The 19,843-nt window shown below is 40.0% G+C and overlaps 1 long non-coding RNA gene across 2 annotated transcripts; it reads left to right on the forward strand.

Moving 5' to 3' along the window:
• The first annotated feature begins 15 nt into the window (after positions 1 to 15).
• LOC127633964 (uncharacterized) lies at positions 16 to 19,843 on the forward strand. 2 transcript variants are annotated; one of them, XR_007969285.1, is made up of 4 exons: positions 47 to 125; positions 6,123 to 6,225; positions 9,512 to 9,853; positions 19,750 to 19,843. It is a non-coding gene; the product is annotated as an uncharacterized LOC127633964 (long non-coding RNA). The 2 variants fall into 2 exon arrangements; XR_007969284.1 differs by lacking the exon at positions 6,123 to 6,225 and having other exon boundaries at positions 16 to 125.

A 19,843-nucleotide genomic window follows, 5' to 3' on the forward strand; every position in this document is an offset into this window, starting at 1 on the left:
AGTTGTGGCGTATGACGCTTCAGTCGCTGTAATACGGAATTCTCAATTTCCTCTCCAGTCCAGTCAGCTACTGAGACAGCGTAGGGCCACAACCTCTTACTGCTCGACGTCAAAACCCGACACAGGTAAGAATTAACACATTTATAAACATGTCAGTCACTCCAGTATGGTAGGACGTTTAACTAGAGAGATATATTTGTCCATTTAGGGAAGACAGACGTTTTGTGCTATTATTAACGACTTTATGAAAAGGTGGCCATTTTACACGAATACCTCAAAAGCCTCACAACATCAGATGAGTGAGTGAACGGTATGTTATTTGCCTTAATATTTTGTTTACCTTTCCATTTCAGTTGTTTATGTTTCCAATAATATGTATCCTCTATATTTACCATGGCACCTGATGCTAGCCAGTTGCTAACTAGCATGACTAATGTTATGATTTGGTTATATTGTCTCTAATTGGCCTCGAAATTAACACGCACTAGATAGTATGTACTTTTTAAAGGCGATAACATGTTATTCGTGGTATAGAGACTTAAAGTTGAAGCAAAACTGTAGATAAATGTTGAGGCAGATTGAAAAGTGAACAGTCAGGCCATTATATTTCATTTACAGACATAGACATACATAAACATGAATTCAGCGGTGTATCAAAACCTAGTGAGCAACCTACATAGACATCTAGTATGCCTAAAAATACTGTCTATATAGGCAGCCAGTTAGTTTTGGAGCCACAGCGAAAAGTGACTCAGATTTGGTTTGAGTTGGTTTCACTAGCATTTGTTTTGAATAAGTTATTGAATTGTTTGATCCAGTCTGCAGTTATATCCAATTGAATGCAAAAGTACTGAAATCTGATTCACCTTTACCTTATCAAAATGAGCTTTATTGCCAAGTATGCTAACACACACAAGGAATTTGTCATGGTGACAGAAGCTTCCAGTGCAAGAGAATGCAACCAATATACATTCAAACATATACATTTAAACATATAGTTACATAAAAAAGAATATATAACAGATTAAAAAAATAGAAATATATAATGGCACAATAATGTTGTTAGAATATTTTATATACAGATATACAGTTATTTGCAGGTGATGTAATGTATTGAAGAAGCGATACACTGTAAAAAATCGTGTTGTTTTTACAAATTATTCTGTGGTTGCCAGAATAATTATGTAGAAAATACAGTTAAATGTAAACCACTTTACAGAACAACCTGTACATTTTATGCTGGCACTGTAAAAAAAAAAAAAAAACAATTCTGTTAAATTTACAGTAAAATAAATTCATAAACATGCCTTCTGAAACTGTATAAATCTGTTGTTTAGTTTATAAGATATTTGTTAATCCTTGTAGTAACTATAGAAGGGCGCATGATGACATGAAGTTAAACAGTAGTGGCTGTTCCAGGAGCAATGACCAATAAACATATAGAGACAGTGCTCGGGGTCACACACACCATCATGATAACACATGTGAGATTTAAATAATGCAGTATACATTAAATAAATTACATCAAATATAACACAGAACACCCCAGTGTACATAACTGATATTAAAAATATGATGAAACATAACTATTCCCATAAAATATAATGAAATGTAATGGGTCATGCAGGGAATTGTGGGAATGCCCGATTACTGTTTTTTACTGTAATTATAACAGTAATTTACTGTAAAAAAAAGTACATGTACTCTCTTGTTGGTTTTACCATTAATTTTAAAGGAAAATCATACTTTTTACATTTAAATAAGTAATTTTTACATCATATTATTGTAAAAACTACTGTATTGTCTTTTAAAATATATTAAAACATTTTACTGTATATTTTACAGTTAATATTTGTTAATCAATTAACATTTTATGTCTGTAGCATTTTTACAGTAATTTACTGTTAAAATGACTGACATTTTTTACGGTGTAGGATATGTTAAAGAATATAAATAAAATTTGGATATAAGTAGAAATGGATGGATTGAGTATTATTGCACATGGCTTTTTTGACAAAAGGAAAGCATTTGGGGGCAGTTTTAACTGTTCATGAGGAGGATGGCCTGAGGTAAAATCTGTTTCTGTGCGTGGCTGTTCTGATGCTCGGTGCTTTGTAGCACTGGCAACAGTTTGAAGAGGAAGTGTGATGGGTGAATGGGGTCAAGAGTGCTTTTACCAGCCTTTTTTTTTTAAGTGACCTCTTTTTTTTTTTCTGACCATGTTGGAAACATAATGATGTTTGCTTGATACTTTGATATGAATATCTTTGCAAACATCAAAATGAGGTGACAGACTCTGCAAGATATTGGAGCTAGAATCCTAAGTTTATCAAGCCAAATATGATAGAAGTGCCATTTAAAATCTTTGAAAAGTAGTGACATTGTGACAAGACAGTGGCTGTAAAATGACACTAATCATTTGGGAATTTTGGCAACACATCCGCAAGGTTGATTTAATGGAAATATTATGCTAATGAAAGTGGGCTAGTGGGCCAGAGAGTCTAACCCTGCTTTAGCTGAGCTAAAAAGATGAAATGTGACCAGCTAGGCTCGGTTTTCACACAATGATCAAACATGGCACTTACTGTACATTTAATGTACAATTAAATACTTTAAAACTACTAATAGATTAAGGGTAATGCATGACCATTATTGCTATTAAGAGCTGTCCCAATTAAAGAGTTCAGGCTGTTCCTTTACTTCAGGATATAGAGTGACATAGATTACTGCTGTTTTTGTGTATGTGTGTATAGGGTTAAATGCGTAAGCATTGCAAGTCAGTGTTCTCTTCAGCAGACGGCATCTTTTAATATGTGACTCTGTAAGCTGGTCGGATCCTGATGGTTTGACTCCAGTCCATCTTGTTTATTTTCACTGCTGTAAAATGTCTCGTGCTCTGAGCTCTTTGTGATTTAGCCGGGCTGGGCTGTTACCAGATATGAGACTTAGATTTTTCCTGCATGTCTTGATATACAGGAGTTATGCAGACATTTTTTTAAATCTCAACCTTTGAAATAGCTGATACTTCAGATCTTGACTTTATAATGTGCTTTATGATGTGCCTGTCAGCTCAGTTAAACTAAATGTGAATTTTCTCCAATCAGAGGTGTCTAGTAATAGAATGAATTGGGTTTTTTAATTGCAGATGCCAATTTCTAGAGAGCATGTTGGCTGATAGGCAGATGTTATGCAGATATGCACTTACTGAGCACTTTATTAGGAACACCTGTACATCTACTTATTTATGTGATTATGTAATCAGCCAGTCATGTGGCTGCAATGCATAAAATCATGCAGATACGGGTCAGAAGCTTCACTTAATGTTCACTTCCACCATCAGAATGGTGAAAAATTAGATCTCTGTGATTTTGACCGTGGCATGATTGTTGGTGCCAGATGGGCTGGTTTGAGTATTTCTGTAACTGCTGTTCAGAGGCGGCGGCAGCCGATTTTGCCGGGGCTTCAGCCCTGAATGTTTTGAGTGTAGCCCCGAATGTATTTTGAAAAGTTGACTGACAAATATGAAACCGGACAATAGCCTATGTAAACCCCCGAAATCATAAGTTGCCTTATTTCATTGTGTTTTGGCTTTGCACATACTGCATACAGCCTGTAAAAATAGACATAGGCATAATCTAGCCTATAGAATAAGTTTCTTTGCTGTCGGTAGCCTATGGGCGACTCAGTTTCTTCCTCTCTGTTGAATATGCAGCAGGTAGGGGAGGAGCTGACATCAACTTATGTTACTTAGTGGCGAGTTAACAGGAGTTAGCATGAAAGGCAGCAAAAATGAAGCAAATGAGGCTTCTAAAATTTCAGTGGTCAGTGGGTAAGAATTCACATTTGTTTTTGTCCTTAAAGTCTCAAGACGTCTACCGACTGATATAACATGTTGTATCCTCTAGCCTCATGGTTAGCGCGTCCGTCTCTCATGCTGGAGACCGCGGTTCGAGTCCCTTTCGGAGCATAACTTTCTTGTTTATCAGGTGTTGTTTTCTCTAAGGATAACCAATAAGCATTAGCATAAAATGTATGTGTGACTTGTTTTGTGATATTAGTTTGTAGTAAATATACACTTTGAGGGTAGCAAAGATGTGCCAGAATCAGGCATGGAAACTGGTAACAATTAATCAGTCACTTTACTTTAGAGAAAGTTAAAAGTGAAACATTGTTTATCCCAATGATCCTAATGAAAGTATTTTGACAGATGAACATGGATACAGTTCGATGCCATGGTGTGTCAATGAACTTAGACTAAAGTCATTCATGTATTGCTTTAACTTAGGATCTTATACATCATTTTGACTATTTATGTCAAAAAATATAAATTATTTATATTAAAAAAAAATTTTTACTTCACTTTACTCACTATAATATAACTCTTTTGTGATGACTTTATTGTAATGTACATGAAAATTCAAGAATCACTGTAAGTAGATATTAGGGCAATCCCACTGATCTGCTCTTCTTCAATGGTATTGGTCTACAATTTGACATATGTAGCACTTGATGAATTAGTTGTTTGAAACTGATTTGCAATAAGTTATGTGCTGTATCTGTTCTTTTGCATCACAGATGATTCAGGGAGGAGAGAGGATGAGTTAGTCCGATGAGTTAGTCGAGGATAGTACAAGCGTGGAAGATTTAGGAACTGTAGAAACAGGCCCAGCCAGAGCAAAACTCAAAGAATGCCCTCTCACCAGCTTTGGACTACAGGGAAGTGGTTGCTAGTGTGAAAATAAAATGGTCTGGGCTAAGCCCCGGATGTCCTTCAATGCTGGAAACGCCTCTGCTGCTGTTCTCCTGGAATTTTCACGCACAAAACTCTCTGGGGTTTACTCAGAATGGTGCCCAAAAAAAACATCCAGTGAGCAGCAGTTCTGTGGAATGAAATGCCTTGTTGATGAGAGTAAATGGAGAATGGCCAGACTGGTTCGAGCTGACAGAAAGGCTACGGTAACTCAGATAACCACTCTGTACAATTGTAGTGAGCAGAATACCATCTCAAAATGCAGAAAACATCAAACCTTGAGGCGGATGGGCTGCAACAGCAGAAGTTTTATATTTAATTATTTATTTTATTGTGAAAATAAAATTTTGCATTGAAGAAAAGTAGATTTTTGTTTGTAATATGCTGTCAATTATAGTTCTTAGAAAGAAAATCAGAATCAGGAAAAAATCAGTATTGGCAGGTCAAACTTACAAAAAATCGGAATAAGCCAAGAAAATTGCAATCGGTGCATCTCTAATAGTGTTCCTAATAAAGTGCTCAGTTAGTGTATATATATCACACATAGTAAGTGACATGAACATGAAATTGCAAAAAAATTCAATCAACTTTTATTTAGCATAGGCCTAGTATTTACTCAATTTCACACAAAACTTTATCTGTAAAAAAAATAAATGATTTTTTGTTTCAGATATTAGATCGCAGATTCTCCTGCTTTCTGTTGTCACATATAGACATTTTTAAAACTTAATAATAGAAGGAAGAAGGAAATAACAGTGCACAGTAATCCAGTAACCAGACTATGTGTGCATTAGCAATAGAATTGTCTCACAAAAAGACAATACAATAATGATAACAGCTAATAATAATAATGATTATTATTATTACACAATAGTACCATATTTCTGTAATAATTTCTTAACTTGCATGTGGCATTTTTGCAGTCCAGTTAAACCCTCAAGCTTTTATTTTGGCAGAAAAACGAAGGCAGTAGGCCTATTTTGAGTTTCTGATTGTAGCTTTGGTGACAAAGGCATTTTAAATAGCCCATATTATGCTAATTTACAGGTTCATAATTTTATTTTGGGGGTCTACTAGAATAGGTTTACATGCTTTAATATAAAAAAAAAAAACACATTATTTTTCTCATATTATACATTGCTGTAGCCTCTCTTTTCACACTCTGGCTGAAACTCTCTGTTGTAGCTCCTGTCTCTTTAAAGCCCCCCCTTTCCAAAAAGCTCAGTCTGCTCTGATTCATTCTGTTGTGATTGCCAACCACTTGGAGCGTGTGCCGGAAATGTAACATCACTTACCATAGCAGAGTTTCAGGCTTCCTGATCAGCTGTAAACACTATTGTAACTACGGTAACAATGGTGCCGTCTTTTGCAGTACCAGTTCTAGCCAAAGTCCGATATTGAAAATTTGGAAGAACAAGCTGATCGGCTTTAACCATCTTCACAAGCACTACTTGAGCAGGAGCAGTTTCACAGTGGTAAGTTTACATTTTTTAGCTTTCTTACAAGTACACCTTTGATTATTGTGAACTTAACAAATCTTCAAGTAAACGACATGTAGTGCATCTAATTTAGTAATCTTTTGCTGGAATGTGTGTTGCCGAACTTTTTTGCTCAAGCTATGAACAGAGAACAGAGGCTTACTCCTGGTTGGACATTACTGGGGGTATTAGATAGTAAGTAAATTAGCCGTGGACTACCATGGATAGCGACCGTAACATTACAGCTTCTAATTATATAAGACTCTTGAGATCGACCATTTTGTTACACAGTTTTAGGTAAATGTCAGCCCACAGCTGAATAGTAAACCCTTACCAAAACAATAACACCACATAACAAGTTAGCCGAGCACTACCGTGGATTGCAGATGTAAAATTTACTTTTGTAAAAATAAATCCATCTCCACACTTGATCGCTATGCATGATAGTGGTGGTGGCGTAGTGGTCTAAAGCACATAACTGTTAATCAGAAGGTTGCTGGTTTGATCCCCACAGCCACCACAATTGTGTCCTTGAGCAAGGCACTTAACTCCAGGTTTCTCCGGGGGGATTGTCCCTGTAATAAGTGCACTGTAAGTCGCTTTGTATTAAAGCGTCTGCGAAATGCGTAAATGTAAATGATAATAAGAACGACAAACACTGCATAATTCTACACAATTATAGAATTGGCCTGCAGCTGATTTGCATGTTATTTCAACAATAACAATAGCTAGCAGGTTAGCAGAGACCTACAGCTGAGCTGTGCACTGGTTGTACACTGTAGCTACAATTACAAAACTTTTAAGCTTTTAAAATCTCAGCAGCAGGTAAATCAAATAATAATCCACAAATAATCAAGCATACTTACAGGTTGTGATCCTGAAGCACCAGATTGTCCCAACAATGTGGGAAGTGCGCCATCGTACAGGAGTAACTGTCTTAAAAATCCAGCACTGCTTGTGGTTGTACTGCTGAGGAGTAGTGGTAAAAATCAATTTTAACCACCGATTCTTCAATTCGTCTGCCTTGTGAAGAAAACGGTGTCTTCACGACATGGCGAAAACACTAACCCAACTCATCCTGGCCTCGGCTATAACAACCTTTGTTTGAGGGTGGGGGTATTAGATAGTTGGGCATTATGCAAATGTGTTACATAGTGACGTAGATCCTTTACAGAAGAAATAGCTGGACTACAAACCAGGCGTTTCATGTAGTTACATTTACATTTATGCTTTTATCCAAAACGACTTACAGTGCAATTATTACAGGGACAATCCCCCCAGAGTTAAGGGCACAATGGTGGTGGCCATGGGGTTCGAACCAACGACCTTCTGATTAACAGCCCTGTGCTTTAGCCACTACGCCACCACCACTCCCTTTTGCATGGACAAAAAAACATAATAGGGCCTCTTTAATGCATTGAAATGCTCTCATTTATTCTTCTATCCACAAAAAACTGGTGTTATGGGGTTACTTTAGATTTGGATTGTAGCCTAAATTTTAGCAGCGAAATATATTTGGAACTACGCAAATGTCCAATTAGTGAATCCAGAGCACTGAATTTATAATGCGTTTATTGATGCATGTTGGCACACCAAACTGAACCTGAGCACATCTGTTAAATTAACACAAGAGGGAATTTGTATGTTTTTAAGCACAGAACTGCATTATCAGAGTATGTGTAATGCGCTACAAAGATCAGAGCTGCACAGTAAGAGCAGTGAGCAGCACGCACGCACGGACCATTCATTTAATTAAATTGTAGCCCTTCATTTGAATAATTGCGCTCTTGCAGATCCTGCAAGCAACTGAATTCCAAAGTATGTCTCAGTTCTCCACATTTTTGATTTCCACATTGCCTCACGATTGTCTCATGAGAGTCCTCGTCTGTCGACATCGTCGGCACATATGCCAGCTGTTGATTGTACTTAAGAGTATCACAAAGCAGTTGTAGTGCATCAAATGCATTCGTATTCGCTCGTGGTCAAAAGTGTATACTTTGAAAGGTGACTCGGTCATCCGGGCGCAATCCTATCCGGAATACACAAAAAAAGTATACCCAGGCCTTTACAGCTTACAGTTTACACGGCCCAGATCACCATCTGCTTTTGTCTGAGTCTGACCATTGTGCAGAGTCCTGAACAATTTTGATCCTGGATCATTTATGAGTTTCAAAGGAAGTTGTATGAGTGCTCCACAGGATTATGCACTTCACATGAAGAAATTGCTGGATTTGTTCAAGATATTTAATCACCATATTTGCAGACAGTAGGCCATATGGTATAAGTTTTAGGACTGTTTGCCTTTTTGCCATTGGACAAGACAGTTAAGGGAGTTATAGTGTACCGTTTAGGAGACAGAGGAAGAATGAAATCATGAGCATTTAACATCACAAGCTTGTGCGTGTTTCCTAAGATGGTGGTACTATTTAAATCAGACTGTGTTGCACGGCGTTCTATTATTGTTGTAATACACTAGAACATAACAACGAAACAAACTGATTTCAAATGCAAATAGGTGATTCTCTGTGCCATTGCGGCTTGCTAAAATAATTGGCCAAATGGGAAAATTTCTCTGCCGATGCCGACAGTTTAAAAATTCCAAATATCATCCAATTTTTCTGCTCCAATGCTATTGGTCGACCACTAGTCTGGTCCTGTGAATGATTTGTACAATATACAAATGCCTTTTATCCCTTTATTGCTTTTAGAGCCTGCTCTCTGTAAACAAGAAGCCCTAGAAAGACAAATGTGGGGAAATGCTATTAATAGTCTAGCTAAACCTAATCCAGCTAAAACCACATGCCCTACTGCCCCAGACCTCGGTCACTCTTGCGTCTGACATGTAGATTCTCAAACGTCACAATATGTAAACAATGACGGTAAAAAGAATTTCCTCTGCACAACACACTGCACTAAATGTAACCCTGTCTCAATGCTTGTCAGTTCACATGAGCTTTAGGATGAAGCTTTTCTCTTAAATGTGACTTACTCAAAAATACTTGAAAGTCCTATTATTAAAGCCCTACTCCTATTGTTTAGAAGAACTAGATTAATCTGTTCCTGGCTCTTGCCATTCCCTACAGGCTAATGAATGACCTATTATATCCCACCTGTAAATTCTGTTTTTAATACTGCATGTCATGGCACATCACTCGGCCCAAGCATAGCTTGTTGTATTTTTACTCATCGCAATTAAAACAATATTCCCTGTTTCATTATTTGCCGTTTTTGAATGTTTTCTGGTGTTCCATTTAAATATGGTTCTGTTTGCTCTCTCTCTCAGATACCTTGCTGACGGGGTTTGATGCTGCAGTAACCCTAGATCTGCCTACAGCACCATCTGAGAAGTGGTGCGGTACTTATTCCTACACTGATCCTCTCAGAAAGCCCTCCAGCATGGTTGACTACATGTGAAGCAGCAGTGTTCTGGAGCCGAACAGGGAGAAGAGAGGATTTATCTAACACAAGCAGACCAGCATAGAGACATGTCATCCAACAGGGGCCAGAACACCCATGGGCTCAAACAGATTGGGCTGGACCAAATCTGGGATGACCTGAGAGCAGGAATACAGCAGGTCTATACACGCCAGAGCATGGCCAAGTCACGCTACATGGAACTCTACACGTATCTTAACAAGCACAGCAGGATGAATGGGGATTAAAGTGGGGTGGCAGCTGTGGGCAGCACTGTGAAAGTCTGTATTGTTAGGCGTGGTACCATTTGTCTGAGCTTTTTCTACCTTCAAAAACAAGACCTAAGCTAATCAGGCAAACCTATTGAAATGTGGTCGCCGCTGGAGACATATTTCTTGTAGTGCTTCCTGGATTGCTTGATGTATTGATGTTTTTTTAACAAATTGCTCTGAATCAGTGGTAGTAAATTGCTGTGTAAAAGAACACAAATTTTCTCAGGCTTTTAGAGTTTACCCTACCAGATGATCGGTCAGTGAGCTAAAGGATTTGATTGGTCATCTTTATGCTGATTAATCTTGACATTAGTGAACATGAGGTCATTAAGAGTAGCATACACCAGTTCATATTAGCTTTGTAGCTATTTTGATTGTAGAATATACACTCACTGAGCACTTATTAGGAAGACCTGTACACCTACATATACATGCGATTATCTAATCAACCAGCCGTGTGGTGGCATTGCAATGCATAAAATAAGGCAGATACAACTCAGGAACTTCAGTTAAGGTTCACATCATCTAAAACATTTGATCTCAGTGATTTCGACTGTGGCATGATTGTTGGTGGCAGACGAGCTGGTTTGAGTATTTCCGTAATTGCTGATCTCCTGGGATTTTATTCAGAGTGGCGCCAAAAGCAAAAAACATTCAAGAAGCAGTAGTTCTGCAGATGGAAACGCCTTGTTGATGAGAGAGGTCAACGGAGAATGGCCAGATTTGTTCGAGCTGATAGAAAGGATACTGTAAATCAGAACCACTCTGTACAATTGTAGTAAGCAGAATAGCATCTCAGAATGCTTAACATGTCAAACATTGAGGCTGATGGGCTACAACAGCAAAATACCATGTGTGGCACTTTATTAGGACCATAGTGTTCCTAATAAAGTTCTCGGTGAGTGTATTAGCTGGCTGTGTACAGTACCGTAATTTCCGGACTATTGAGCACACCTGAATATAAGCCGCACCCACTGATTTTTAAATAAAATATTATTTTAAACATAAATAAGCCGCACCGGTCTATAAGCCGCAGGTGCCTACCGGTACATTGAAACAAATGAACTTTACTCAGGCTTTAACGAAACACGGCTTGTAACAAAAATAAATAGGCTTTAACGAAACACGGTGTGGCAGCGGGGCGTGGTCAAGCGCCCGTCCGGGAGAGAAAAGCGGTAAGGCGCTTACACCTGAGCTAAATTATGTCTAACACCGGTGTCTAATTTCAGTAAGCATGGGGAGAGCGGCTTAAAAGGCAGCAGCCACAGAGCTGAGAGAGTGACACACGTCAGTCTAGTGTTGGCGCATAGAAGAATTGAGAAACTTTATAAAATTGATTGCAAACATTGCTGTGGCCATTAAAAGCCTTACCTGGAACGTCAAGTGCCCTGCTGAAAACTGTCACACTGGTGCCCGTGTGACAGTTTTCCCAAGGACACGTGAAGCAGGGCACTTGAAATTAGACACCGGTGTTAGACATAATTTAGCGCAGGTGTAAGCGCCCTTACAGCTTTTCTCTCCCGGACGGGCGCTTGACCACGCCCCCGCTGCCACACACGGCTTGTAATAAAACATTTGCAGTAAATAGTAGCCTACCAAGAAAGTAATTGGTCACTATCTTCCTCGTCCTGTGCACTGAAACCACTGAAGTCATCTCCTTCGGTGTCGGAGTTGAATAGCCTCAGATTTTGTCTTTTTGCACTTGAGTCAATTCCTCACGCTGCTGTTTCCAACGTCTTATCATCGACTCATTTAGACCAAGCTCCCGTGCAGCAGCTCTATTTCCTTTTCCAACAGCCAGATCAATCGCCTTCAACTTGAAAGCAGCATCATATGCGTTTCTCCATGTCTTTGCCATGGTGAGGGTGACAAAATTACTACCGTAATCAGAATGATGGGAAGTTTGAGCGCGCTCGATTTAATCTAAACAGTAAACAAAAAAAGTTGTTTTGACCTTAACCCGTTCGGCAATTTCATTGGTCTAATGAAAGCTTCACGCTGCCGAAAAACTGAGCACGTCACAGAATATTTTTTTTTTTTTTTATTTTTTTTTTTTTATAAAATTTGAAAGCGGGAAAAATCCATATATTAGCCGCGTCATTGTATAAGCCGCGAGGTTCAATGCGTGGGAAAAAAGTTGCGGCTTATAGTCCGGAAATTACGGTAATTCAAATGTTTTAAATCACCATTAAATCTGTTAAATTCATTTTAGATATTGGCTTATTTAATCATGTTTATCAAGAAAACTACTCTAAAGGGAATCACAAAATCAAAGTGCACTCTGTTATTGTAATTATATTTGGCTCTGGTGTAAGGCCAGGAGTATCCCAGCTTATGATTGTTTCACTATAAAGCTCTTCATTTTGTGTTTAGAAAATGAAAACTTAAAAAGGCCTTTGTCCTAAATATTGCAGTTTTGCATTTTACTTACTAGTACCACATTAGACAGATTACCGAGATTCATGTGCTACCCACAGTAATTCTGCTCTACATCCCCAGTAATGGGTTTTATTTGTCTGTGCATGGTCTTGTGTGCACCCATATTGTCTCTGCATGTAAATGTTCCCATTGCACAAAGTTGAGCCCACAGTAGTGTTATAATGGTAGTTGGTGGGATATCTGGCACTAAAAAATCCACAAAAAATAGATAATTTTGTAATCACTAATGACATGATTGTTCTTTAGGCCCCTGACCTGCACTGAAAAGTAACCCAAAATTCACACCTATCTAGAGGACTTTTAGCATTGTAAGATCACTGATTTCAAACCTATCACACCATAAATTCACTATCTTGTTCTGTTTAGAGAAGTTATTATGTATCTTGGCTTCTTACATTTCAGTGTATTTAATCTGACAAACCGTAGTACCCTTACGACTCAGTACATTTGACATTGCATTTATTAACGCATATGGGAGTGCGCACATGACCTATTCTAATATATGCTATGGTTTTTGAGCCCCGCCCATTTTAGTGCAAAGCTGTCTGTTGTAAAAGCAGGTGCACAAACACCATTTCCTCAATTTATTCCTTCCAAGACAGCGATTATTTCTTGTCTAAAAGCCCTGTCTACCTTCACTGTCGATATACATGAGTCAGCAGGCGAAATCTTCACGGGAAGACTTTCCGCTCCCCTGCAGTGTTCCGGCGAACATCACACGGCTTCGCCCCTTGCCACTTTGCTGGTGAACGGGCATCAACATCCTGATTGCCCGCAGTGCTTCGGCAGGGTTTGTGTATCCTTACAAAGCAATTGTATGTATATTTTGTGATATAAATATATATTTATTTAGATATCTTAAAAGAGCCACTTACGTGTACACGTCTTTTTATAGAGGTAGTTCCGTAAGTGTTTCTTGTGCGAGAGGCACATCCTGCTGTTAGATCAGCATGAGAGCTGCATATACTGTCTGGGCCACGCCCACGCAGAGACAGCTCTCATGGAGAAAGGCTGTTCTCACTGTGAGGGCATGAGTCTGAAGATGCTTCGTTCGAGAATCGCCCTGGTCCTGAGGGACAGTTCAGCCTCACGCTCTCCCACCCGCCTCTTCAGTGATACACGAAGATTCACACGAGGAGGCATGGCGGGGCTGCGAAGTCGAGGTGGTCCTCATGGTGGCACATGCCCCACGAGCCCCTCAATCTCTACGAATCGCATGTTTTCCGATAAGTTATGTATGATATGAGTGCCAGCCTTCTGAAAGAGCAGGCAGCCTTTTCTCATTCAGCGGTTCTAACGCTGGGGATAATAATGACGATGTCATGTCTCTCGCTGCGTTAGGCATGTGGTCAGTGGATGATGCTGCCACCCCTCCCCCAAGCAAGGGCGAGAAGGTGCACATACAACTAACGGAGATGCTCTGTGTCCTTACAAGGGCGTTCGAAGAGCTTCATCTTGAGTGGTCACCCCCAGAGGAACCTGAACAGTCTCGCCTCTGTGAATGGTTCCTGCAGTCTGGACGCTGTCATACGCAGCATCCCACAAATCTGCCCATTCTTCCCCGAAGTTCATAACGAACTGTCTTAAGTCCTGGCATGCACTGTTCTCAGCACGCTCGCGCAGTGATGCCATCCTCTCTAATGTGGATCACGGGAAAGAAAATGGTTATGCCCAACTACCTCCGTGGAGGAGGCGATAGTGGCACACCTCTGCCCAGCAAGTAAGAGGCCGTGGAAATCACACCCCATACATCTTTCCAAACCATGTCAACAAACATCCGCACTGGTGGGAAAAGCTTACTCAGCAGCCCGACGAAAAGCCCCATACCTGCTGCCTCACCGGCACCTGTGTATCTGCAAGCGCAGCAAAAGCACTCCTGACGGGCACAACCCATTTGAAGGAATATTGTTGTTCACAATATTGCCGACTGTCAATATACAGGGGCGAAGAAAGCGTGGCACATCAACGCCTAGAGCAATCGGCTGTATTTCTAGTCTTAAAGGCTTTTCAGTCAGAAAAGGCAAACTGTAATGTCCTGGTTCGCTCAGTCAACATGACATTTGTGGCATATATAATCTGCCAAGGCGGAATTCATTCACCACCGCTGTTGAGACTGATGCGTTGTCTCCTATGGAGTGAGCATCATCTCATCTCCCTGAGAGCGTCATATGTCCCAGGCCACCTGAATTATGCGTGGACCTACCATCACGTCAAGGGGTGATACCAGCTGAATGGAGACGTCAGCCTCAAACTGTTTTCAGGTTTGGGAAATATTTAGCAAAGCAGAAATCGAATTTGCCTAAGTGGGGAATACCCACTGTCCCCTCTGGCACTCAAATGTGCTAAAATGGAAGGTGTTTACTGATTGGTGTCTCTCACATGGCAAAGACCCAGTAAACTGTCCCATACATGACATTTTCATATTTCTTCAAGAGCAATTAGACGTAGGACTCAATCCATCAACGCTCAAAATGTATGTAGCAACTATATCTGCTTATCATGCACATAAAGCTGGCCCCAGTCTTTCAAGAGCCACTGTCAAACCCAGAAAAGGATATGTGCCTAAGGTCCTAACCACATCCCTCAGAGCGCAGGTTGTTCACCTTCAGGCCTTCTTCCCTCCTCCATTTAATTCAGATGAGAAACAATCATTGCATTTTTATGCCCTATGTGGGCAATACATGCATACGTTGAGCACTTTGTGCTCTGATCAGCACTTTGTGTGCTATGGAGGATGCACAAAAGCAATGTCTATTGCCAAGCAATGACTTTCTCACTGAAGCAATTGCCCTGGCTTATGAGTCAGGGTAAGATTTGCCCAATCGGTGTTAAAGCACACTCAACTAGAGACATGGCCTCCTCATGGGCATGGACGAATGGCGTGTCCTTACAAGACATATGTTTTACAGTAGGATGGTCCTCTCAAAACACATTTGCAAGGTTTTTCAACCTAGACGTAACAGCTCTCTCTTCACAAGTCCTCTCTGTTTAGAGTATTTGCTATCCATTGGTCAAATATATATACTTATGCTCCTCCCTTTCAGGATGAGCTCTCCATTTTTTTTACACAACCGCCTTCATTAGGCCATTGTAATTTACCATAAGTCACAAGCACTTCCATTATAAATAAACTCCCTTCCTGACTGGGTTCGTGAAGGAGTTAATTCATACTATATGACTGTAGTGCATATATTTGTCCTGAGTGCTCCCCTCCTGGCCCAACACAAGGGTCACTCACTGTCGCAAACTCATGTTGGTCGCCATCCCACGAGACTACGTCGTCATGCTTCCTATCTGGGAGGTTATGTTGTGTAGTGTGGCATGATGGGATTCTGTTCCCCCTTATCAAGTGTACTGAGTCATAAGGGAAAGTCTCGGTTATGTACGTAACCTCGGTTCCCTGAGAGGAATGAACCAAGACATTGCAAACGTTAGCAGCGCTTCAAGACTCTATATACAGTGAGGAAAATAAGTATTTGAACACCCTGCTATTTTGCAAGTTCTCCCACTTGAAAATCATGGAGGGGTCTGAAATTGTCATCGTAGGTGCATGTCCACTGTGAGAGACATAATCTAAAAAACAAATCCAGAAATCACAATATATGATTTTTTAACTATTTATTTGTATGATACAGCTGCAAATAAGTATTTGAACACCTGTCAATCAGCTAGAATTCTGACCCTCAAAGACCTGTTAGTCTGCCTTTAAAATGTCCACCTCCACTCCATTTATTATCCTAAATTATATGCAGTTGTTTGAGGTCGTTAGCTGCATAAAGACACCTGTCCACCCCATACAATCAGTAAGAATCCAACTACTAACATGGCCAAGACCAAAGAGCTGTCCAAAGACACTATAGACAAAATTGTACACCTCCACAAGGCTGGAAAGGGCTACGGGGAAATTGCCAAGCAGCTTGGTGAAAAAAGGTCCACTGTTGGAGCAATCATTAGAAAATGGAAGAAGCTAAACATGACTGTCAATCTCCCTCGGACTGGGGCTCCATGCAAGATCTCACCTCGTGGGGTCTCAATGATCCTAAGAAAGGTGAGAAATCAGCCCAGAACTACACGGGAGGAGCTGGTCAATGACCTGAAAAGAGCTGGGATCACCGTTTCCAAGGTTACTGTTGGTAATACACTAAGACGTCATGGTTTGAAATCATGCATGGCACAGAAGGTTCCCCTGCTTAAACCAGCACATGTCAAGGCCCGCCTTAAGTTTGCCAATGACCATTTGGATGATCCAGAGGAGTCATGGGAGAAAGTCATGTGGTCAGATGAGACCAAAATAGAACTTTTTGGTCATAATTCCACTAACCGTGTTTGGAGGAAGAAGAATGATGAGTACCATCCCAAGAACACCATCCCTACTGTGAAGCATGGGGGTGGTAGCATCATGCTTTGGGGGTGTTTTTCTGCACATGGGACAGGGCGACTGCACTGTATTAAGGAGAGGATGACCGGGGCCATGTATTGCGAGATTTTGGGGAACAACCTCCTTCCCTCAGTTAGAGCATTGAAGATGGGTCGAGGCTGGGTCTTCCAACATGACAATGACCCGAAGCACACAGCCAGGATAACCAAGGAGTGGCTCTGTAAGAAGCATATCAAGGTTCTGGCGTGGCCTAGCCAGTCTCCTGACCTAAACCCAGTAGAGAATCTTTGGAGGGAGCTCAAACTCTGTGTTTCTCAGCGACAGCCCAGAAACCTGACTGATCTAGAGAAGATCTGTGTGGAGGAGTGGGCCAAAATCCCTCCTGCAGTGTGTGCAAACCTGGTGAAAAACTACAGGAAATGTTTGACCTCTGTAATTGCAAACAAAGGCTACTGTACCAAATATTAACATTGATTTTCTCAGGTGTTCAAATACTTATTTGCAGCTGTATCATACAAATAAATAGTTAAAAAATCATACATTGTGATTTCTGGATTTTTTTTTTTAGATTATGTCTCTCACAGTGGACATGCACCTACGATGACAATTTCAGACCCCTCCATGATTTCTAAGTGGGAGAACTTGCAAAATAGCAGGGTGTTCAAATACTTATTTTCCTCACTGTAAGTACGAGCAATGCGCTCCTTGTTCTCAGTAGGGATGCACAGATACCACTTTTTCTATTCTGATACCGGAAATCTCAGTATTGGCCGATCCGATACCAGTGTCGTTTTTTGCATAATCAATTTAGAATATCTTTACATTATTGTGTGGAACTAATTGGGAGTACTTTTTGATATGTAGAGAAACACAAACCTCTAACTACACATTATTTCAATATAAATGTATAGCTTATTAAGAAAAACTTTATTATTAAGTAGTATACTGGATAATGTAGCAGCAAATTTAACAGTAATTCAAGTCTTCAGTAGAAAAGAAGCTTTTATTTCTTTCTTTTTTTTTTGCAAAATGTTTTCAACTTGTATCTGGACTTTAAATGATTCAGATCTGTTTTTTGTTAACTTAGTTGTAAGATATTGGCTCACCTTTCATTCACACAGTTATTTTTTGGAACCCGTTCAACTTAAATATTATTATCATTTGTAAACCAATAATAATATATTATAATAGTAATATATAGTAATATACACTCACCTAAAGGATTATTAGGAACAACTGTTGAATTTCTCATTAATGCAATTATCTAATCAAACAATCACATGGCAGTTGCTTCAGTGCATTTAGGGGTGTGGTCCTGGTCAAGACAATCTCCTGAACTCCAAACTGAATGTCAGAATGGGAAAGAAATGGTGTGAAAAGGGAAAAACATCTAGTATGCGGCAGTCCTGTGGGCGAAAATGCCTTGTTGATGCTAGAGGTCAGAGGAGAATGGGCCGACTGATTCAAGCTGATAGAAGAGCAACTTTGCCTGAAATAACCACTCGTTACAACCGAGGTATGCAGCAAAGCATTTGTGAAGCCACAACACGCACAACCTTGAGGCGGATGGGCTACAACAGCAGAAGACCCCACCGGGTACCACTCATCTCCACTACAAATAGGAAAAAGAGGCTACAATTTGCAAGAGCTCACCAAAATTGGACAGTTGAAGACTGGAAAAATGTTGCCTGGTCTGATGAGTCTCGATTTCTGTTGACACATTCAGATGATAGAGTCAGAATTTGGCGTAAACAGAATGAGAACATGGATCCATCATGCCTTGTTACCACTGTGCAGGCTAGTGGTGGTGGTGTAATGGTGTGGGGAATGTTTTCTTGGCCTACCTGAGCATTGTTTCTGACCATGTCCATCCCTTTATGGCCACCATGTACCCATCCTCTGATGGCTACTTCCAGCAGGATAATGCACCATGTCACAAAGCTCGAATCATTTGAAATTGGTTTCTTGAACATGACAATGAATTACTAAAATGGCCCCCACAGTCACCAGATCTCAACCCAATAGAGCATCTTTGGGATGTGGTGGAACGGGACCTTCGTGCCCTGGTTGTGCATCCCACAAATCTCCATCAACTGCAAGATGCTATCCTATCAATATGGGCCAACATTTCTAAAGAATGCTTTCAGCACCTTGTTGAATCAATGCCACGTAGAATTAAGGCAGTTCTGAAGGCGAAAGGGGGTCAAACACCGTATTAGTATGGTGTTCCTAATAATCCTTTAGGTGAGTGTATTTCAATCGTGCACCTTTAACTTTTAAACCCTTGCGCTTTTATTTTGACATTCTGAACTCTCCAGTAAGTCCTGTATGTGTGTCTGTTTGTAAGCAAGATCACAGTAGTCTAATTTGCTTCTTATTCAAATTCTGGTGAATTGAACCTCCAGTGCCGTTCTAAATGCATATTATAAGTGAAACAAACTATTGAGCATCTACATCTGAGATGTTCGTGATATATTGCGCACCACGTGAAGGCTAAAAATAGCCGCGAGTGTTTGTGTATAAACAGAGCCTTCATCTCGGGGAACCGAGGTTATGCATGTAACAGATGTTTTCTAATGTGCTTGTGCACTGAGAAATATGTTTTGACTGCTCATAAAGTTTGAAGGTACTGTCTCGTGAATGGGTCTAGTTTAATATTGCAAGCAAAGGTGACTATTTGCTCTGGAATTGTCCGTTTTAGGTGTAATTGTATATACTACATGTTTCTTTAGAAGTTTTTTTGTTTGTTTGTTTTTTTTTTTTTTTTTTCCTCCATGTAATCCATTTTTAAGATGTCAGAGAACTGAAACTGTTCTAAACTTATAGTATTTTTTTCCCCACTGGTCAAAAACTAGATTTCCTATGGAGCTGTATTTAGATACAGAATCAAAGACAAAGCAGTTTGTGTTCAGAAGAAGGATGATATCCATCAATGTGGAAATTGTTGAAACTCTCTTTTGTGATATGTCTTTTATTGTTTACTTATTTATTATGTTACAACTTTGACCTACCGTTCAGACATGTGTATAACTACTGTACAAGCGTACACCAGTCTAACCAGGCCAGGGGTGCTGGCATCCCCCCTTCCAAACCCTCCAAAAAAACTGCCACG

The sequence above is a fragment of the Xyrauchen texanus genome, chromosome 41 (assembly GCF_025860055.1).
Source record: "Xyrauchen texanus isolate HMW12.3.18 chromosome 41, RBS_HiC_50CHRs, whole genome shotgun sequence".
Classification (NCBI taxonomy): domain Eukaryota; kingdom Metazoa; phylum Chordata; class Actinopteri; order Cypriniformes; family Catostomidae; genus Xyrauchen; species Xyrauchen texanus.